At 41.7% G+C, this 7347-nt stretch overlaps 1 non-coding gene across 1 annotated transcript; it reads left to right on the forward strand.

Annotated features, from left to right (window-relative positions):
* The first annotated feature begins 2259 nt into the window (after positions 1 to 2259).
* On the forward strand, positions 2260 to 2333 carry Trnat-cgu. The gene has a single exon. It is a non-coding gene; the product is annotated as a tRNA-Thr (tRNA).
* Positions 2334 to 7347: the final 5014 nt, after the last annotated feature.

The raw sequence follows: 7347 nt of genomic DNA on the forward strand, positions 1-7347 counted from the left end.
TAGTACATTCCTAGATTCACCACTTAAAGTTGATTATAAAAACTTAGTAAGCAGGCTTTCACAGGATAGTTTCCATCTATCTTCAAGAGTCTGACAGTTCAGTTTATTCAGCAACTCTGTGGCATTCCCACATGGATCAAGCAAACATGTGACTGCTCATGCTGCTCTTCTTTGTATAAGTTCAATATCACCTGTTAGCCCTGGCTGATATGAGCCCCACAAATCCTAGAATGGGTCACATGACAAATTTGTAAGAAATCTCCTTTGTAGACTCATTGTGTTTCACCAGTATTCTACCAATAAACCAAACACTACCACCTGCTTTACCCACAACTGAGCTTATGTGGTCATTCCATTTCTTTTCCCTACAACATTTTACAACCTGGTATTTGTATGTGCTGGCCAATTCCAACTGTGACTCACTGACATTATAGTCATAGGATATCAAGTTGTTTTCATTTAGTGAAGCACGCAATTTCAAATTTCTGAACATTTAAAGCAATGTGCCAATCTTTACTCCACCTTGTAATTTTATCAAGAGCTGACTGAATACATATGCAGCTTGATCCAAGACAGGACTTCATTACAGATAACTGTGCCATCTACAAAAAGTCTGAGGTTACTATTAACATTATGTGCAAGGTAATTAATGTACAACATGAACACCAAGGGTCCCAACACACTTTCCTGGGGCACACCCAAAGTTACTTCTACAACTGATGATGACTCTTTGTCCAAAATAACATGCTGTGTCCTATCTACCAAAAAGTCCTGAATCAAGTCATAAATTTCATTTCATCTTGATACCCTACATAATCATACTCTTTTTTTATAATAATGCTTTTCACAACTCAAGAAATACTGCATCTACCTGTCTATCTTGATCCATGGCTTTCAGGAAGACTTGTGAGAAAAATGTGAGTTGCATTTCACATGATTAATGTTTTTAGAATACATGGTGGTGGTGATGTGTTGGGGCTTATGGGCGCTCAACATCGAGGTCATCAGCGCCCTGACACACATTAAAAGGAACGAATGTGGACAGACCTAAGAAAACTAAAGCACACACTCAAAGAAAGCAGGAAAAGAAGGAAAATGCTACATAAGAAAGTAAAACCTAAGGAAAGGGGAAACATAGCAACAAGAATGTCACAGGAAATTGTTATTGGCTGGCCACTTACATAAAATATGGGCGAGCTTGTCACACAGTGAGCAAATTAAAATCCTCTCCCTAAAATCTTTGTAAAAACATTTGACAGGGCACAGAACTTTAAAACTTTAGCCACATTCATCCAAGTGTTGCCTAAAAGAGATGGCAGGTCCGCCGGCAAGTCAGCCGCGACCCGCAATCCAATAAAACGTGGCCCACAGTGACCTGGACGCCGCAAGCACCACACATTGGAGGGTCCTCTCGCCGGAGCAGGAAGCCGTGCGTCATAGGGCTGTGGCCTATTCGAAGCCGAGTGAGGAGAGCCTCGTCCCGTCGATGGGGCTGAAAGGAAGTACACCACACACACGTTGTGGGCTTGACTATACGGAGCTTATAGTCAGTCACTTCCAGCCACTCATCCTCCCACAGACGCATGACCCGTGAGCTCAACAGCGAGGTGAGTGCGTGCAAGGGGATAGCACACTGAGATACTTGTGGGGCGAGACACGCCTCCTTGGCTGCGAGATCTGCCCTTTCATTCCCAGCAATGCCGACATGCCCCGGAACCCAGCAGAAAGCTACAACTTTCCCCAGTCGCTGTAGTCTGAGGAGGGCATCCTGGATGGTCTGGACAATTTTGTCTGCCGCATACAAACGTTGCAATGAGTGAAGGGCACTGAGTGAATCGGAACAGACAAGAAATTTAGGAGAGGAAGAATGTCACGTGTACTCCAGTGCCCGCAAGATCACAAACAATTCTGCATCAAAGACAGTAAAAGTCTGGCTGGTTGGCATGGAGGAGATCAAACACAATAGATACATGTAAAAGAGGTTTTATTCTTCAATAATGTATTCTCTTTCACTATTCACATCAGTCTGCAAACACTGGGGAAATGACTGAAAAAATCATGTGATTTTGGGATGAAGAACTTATTGTCCTGCACTATATTCACAGTGCCCGAACTCTTACGGGAATCAGCAAAAAACTGCGAGTAATCAGTATAATGGGCAGGGGAACTATGAATGTAGTGCGGGACAATAAGTTGGGAATGTGGGTCTCACGGGAGGCATGCCACAGATAAGTCCCCGCAGTCGCACTATACTCTGTGTCCTCGGTGGCTCAGATGGATAGAGCATCTGCCACGTAAGCAGGAGATCCCAGGTTCGAGTCCTGGTCGGGGCACACATTTTCAACTGTCCCCGTTGACTTATACCAACGCCTCTATGCAGGTAGGGGTATTTGTTTGATTGTAAGCTTCTCCTTGACAAGTCATTCTATTCTGGAGAAGAATTTCTATTATTTTAATGTGTAAAGGACAGTGGGTAGAAGTTACTAACTCTCATCTGTACATTAAAAAACCTAAGCATAAAGCATGTTATAAATGTTCAACATGTAGCTATATTTAGAAATTAATATATGATATGAATGTAAAATGACTCATTTCACACAAATTATGATTTATCGTGCAAAATGATTCAAGGAAGACTGGCCGGCGATGACCGAATGTGGCCTACTTTTCCCAATCCATCAGAGGTCTTCACCAACCCTCTATTTTGCAAGAATGGCTTTCAGTACTGCAGCTTGTTACCTTTGTGCCTTATCAGCAGAGTGATAAGTGGTCCTGTAAACCTTTATATTTATTATTAAATCAAGTGATGCTCTCTGAATGACATGATGTCTTCTCCTTGCTGAAGTCACGTTTCTGAGTTTACGATTCCACCCCCTTGCTCATGTGAGGTGAGGCAGTATCTTCCAGGTTTCCTCAGCTATTTGCAATGTCAGGTTTCTGCCTGTTTCTCATTCTGGTTGTGACATGAGGCATTGGCCTGGCTTGTCTTGGCTTGGTACTGGCAGGAGAGGACCTGGAAAAAATTTTACATTTGTCCACAACACATTTGTGCTGTCTAACGGTAGTATAGTAATAGTATATTGTTAATACGAGGTTCGTTCAGTAAGAAATGGCCCACATTTTTTTTAAAACAGCCATTAATATACATAGACAAACGTCCTTGTTGGTACTTCACATTTTTTTTTATGCTGTGTGCCAGTGAAGTTTCGAACCATTCTGGCAGATGGCAAGGCCATAGTACAGTGTCAAAATGTCATCTACATACGATTCACGATACAAGCAGCATGCTGTTATTGAATTCTTCTGTGTGGAAAAATAAACCGTGGTGAACATCCAAAAACGTTTGTGTGCAGTGTATGGTGATGCTGCAGTTGATAGGAGTACAGTTGGGCGATGGATAAAGAAAGTTATGGCCTCAGGAAATGCAGAAACAGAGTTCCATCATCAGCCACACTTTGTACATCCTGTCACAGCCACTGCTCCAGACACACTGAATCGTGCGGATGACATTATTCGTGCCAACATGGTGCATCACAACTCGATAATTGGATCTATAGTTGTCAGTCAGCATCGGAAGGGCACCTGCAATGATCGATACTTGGATATAAAGAAGAGGTGCTCTCCATGGGTTCCACAAATGCTCACAGCAGACCACAAGACTCAAAGAAAGGCCATTTTATTTGAATTGTTGGAGCTTAAAGATTCCAGGGAACACACTTTGAAGATGACAAGAGTGTCAGTCATGCAGTGTAAACATGGCTAAGCCTGCAGGACAAGAACTTTTACCAGCAGGGAAGGAGTACATGCTCTTGACAACGTTGGTGTACCACCGTAGAATGTGATGGAGACTATGTAGAAAAATCGGACAGGGACAAGACATGTTGATGTATATTGTCACCTAATTCTGACTCTTAACAATAAATGTTGTGAGAAAAAAAATGTGGGGCATTACATATTGAATGACCCTTGTACAATATACACATTTGCTTTCTATGATGTCTTTGTCTTGTTTTAATGCATATGTTAATTCATTCCACATCACTGAAGGTTGACCTTCTTGAGGATATCAACATAACACAATGAGTGAATGGATGAATGATTGAATGATAGTTGTGGTGTGTGGTTTGGGACTATATAGGGATAGTGGGTGGTTGAATAGATAGAGTAGTATGGAGAGCTGCATCAAACCAGTCCCAGGACTGAAGACCACAACAACAACGGGTGGTTGAAAAGTGAGATTTGCTGATTTTTGTGAAAAAAGTAATCAGCGCATGATGAGAGTGTTTGAAAAATGATGTGTTGTGAAATTGGTAAGACTAAGGATCCCAGATAATGCTGCTGGAAAGGGAAGGAGGAAAATGGGAGGACATGAAGGTGACCGAGAGGGTCCGCGGCATGAAAAGGAGTATCCTATTATGTGGGTGCAGATCGAAGAGGAGGCATGACCTTCCCCCTCTCCATCCAAAAGAAAAAGAAGTTAATGGAAGCATTTATAAAAGAAAAACATAAAAACAGCTCACAGATCAGGTGTTAGGCCTGTTCTTTTGGCGAACTGCTGCCTAAAAGGCAGTATAAGCAACTATCTCTTACTGTGGGACATGTGATCAGCATGTTGGCAATCACTTCAGATGTTTTTTCCAGTAGATGAATCCTGACAGTGCCACTGCTTCTTTATTCAAGTAGCTCCTAAACTGGCCAATGAGGTGGAGTAGACCCTGTTCCAGACATATCTGTAGTTTTACATATGAGCCACTTAGAAGACAAATAGTATAACCCACATATACGGGGGCGTTTGAAAAGTTCGTGCAAGGTCTGAGAGATGTTGCCACCGGTGTGTATCAAGGTCATTTTTAGTTAGTAGCATCTTTGGAAAGAACGCACATCAAGTTTCAGCCATATTGGTCTATTTATTTGTGTTTGGCATTTGTGTGAATCAAGGAAATCGAGTGATTGTCAAAAAATGGACGAAAAAGAATCGCATGTGGTGATTAACCAGTACTTTATCAAAGACAAAACATGTCAAGAGACTAAAGAGAAGCTTGATAAACATTACTATGACTCTGCACCTTCGATTAGAACAGTTTATAAGCGGTTTAGAAATTTTCGGAGTGGCTATATGGGCACAAGTGATGTTGAACGTTCTGGACGCCCTGTGGAGGTTACGACTCCAGAAACCATTGATAAAATCCATGATATGGTGATGGATGACAGAAGAGTTAAGGTGTGTGAGATTTCTAGTGCTGTGGGCATCTCGAATGAATGGGTACATAATATGTTGCATAAACATTTGGACACAGGAAAGCTATCCGCAAGATGAGTTCCGCGATTGCTCATGCTTGACCAAAAAAGGAATCGTGTGAAGTGTTGCAAGGATGGTTTACTGCTGTTCAGGAAGAATCCACAGGACTTTAAGCATCATTTCGTCACTGTGGATGAAACATGGATACATTACAATACTCCTGAGATCAAACGACAATGTAACCAATGGGTTACCAAGGGAGACCCTGCACCAAAAAAGGAAAAGACCATTCCTTCGGCTGGAAAGGTTATGATGACTGTCTTTTGGGATTCGCTATTCAACAACTATTACAGGTACATATTATTCATTGTTATTGGACTGTTTGAAAACCAAGCTGCAAGAAAAACGCCAGGATTGGACCGCAAAAAAGTTCTTTTCCATCATGACAATGCACCAGCACACACCTCAGCAGTTGTGGTTGCAAAATTAATGGAAATAGGATTCCAACTCGTTTCACATCCCCCCTAAGTCTAGACTTAGCTCCCTCGGACTACTATTTGTTCCCCAATTTGAAGAAATGGCTGGCAGGACAAAGATTTTATTCAAACGAGGAGGTGATTGCAGCAACTAATAGCTATTTAGCAGACTTGGACAATTCCTATTATTTGGAAGACATCAACAAATTGGAACAGCGTTGGACAAAGGGTATAAGTCTAAAAGGAGACTATGTTGGAAAATAAAAAGGTTTACCCCAAGCACGTAAGTAGTTTTTATTTTTGCAGGGACTTCTTTTGAAATATTCCTGCTCGTCCTCCTTTTCCTACTTGAAACATTTCTGGCATGTTGCAAATATGCGCAAATGCCAAACCACCAAAACAGCATTGTGGGTGGCCTACCACTCAATGCCTGCAGCAGGCCGTTGGCTGCAGGCGAGCGTTCGGATAGTTTAACAGCCAGTGGCAGAAGGCCCCTCGGGTACGGAGGTTGAGCAGTGACGTCACATGCGCAACACCAGCTTCATCGGTGGAGAATGCTGCACCACGTCATTCTTCGGCAAACACATCCTGCCACCAGCAGGAATCCTGTATGCAATTGCCACCAGAGTATTTCGAGCTGTGCTGGCAGCTCCACAAACAGCTTCATCACAGTCAGCTTCCTGACGCCACTGATCATGCAGCTGATCACTGCCAGATGCTATACTGCCCGCTCCTCATCATTCCACTCTGCCAGTGTGCCGTTCTGCTGGAAGTGCGGTGGCTCCCCAGTACTCGATTTTGGCCAATCTGATCAGCAGGCTTGTCTCACACTGATGTAGCGAACTTTAAGTTTACAAAGGTGCTTTAAATGTGGAATTTGGTTTTCGCCAGTGTAATTCAAACTTCTTCTTATATGCCAACAGAGGCAATATTTTGTTGAACAGACTTAATTTATTCACTGGATGTCTTTACTAATAGACTACTCACCAGACAATGATTCATATGTAAAGTAGTGATCAAATATTTTGTTAACTATGATTACTGGAAGATACTGTTTCCGTTTATGAATTTTTATGGGAGAAACGTTTGTCAATTCCATTTTCTGATTTTTTTTTTTTTTTTTTTTTTTTTTTTTTTTTTTTTTTTTTTTTGCAGTGATAGACATTGGTTTTTTTTGTGTGTGTGCAGTGATAGACATTGATTTGTGCGTAAAACATTCAGAACTGAAACTTATGAATAAAATATGTTCTGTTTCAGATATTCATACTTTATTGTTGATATACGAGGTGCGACAATGAAGTAATGAGACTGATTTTCTTTGCAAGATGTGGCAACCCTACAGGCTTTCGCAGGCACAATATCTTTGACCTTGCTCAATAAGTTGCTTCTAGTCCAAGTGGCACATCGATGCAACTGCTCAGTTGTGATTTGTACTGTAATAAGTTAACATGTGTTTATGTCTCTCATCATGGAAATGGAACTGCATAATATTACACAACGGTATGCCATTTCTTTTTGTGTCGAATTGGGTGAAAACACGACAACAACTTACTGTAAGCTTAAAAAGGCTTTTGGAGTGGAGGTTATGTCAAGAGCTCAAGTTTTTAGTTGGCATAAAACGTTTAGTGAAGG

This window comes from Schistocerca americana, chromosome 10 (genome assembly GCF_021461395.2).
Source record: "Schistocerca americana isolate TAMUIC-IGC-003095 chromosome 10, iqSchAmer2.1, whole genome shotgun sequence".
NCBI lineage: Eukaryota > Metazoa > Arthropoda > Insecta > Orthoptera > Acrididae > Schistocerca > Schistocerca americana.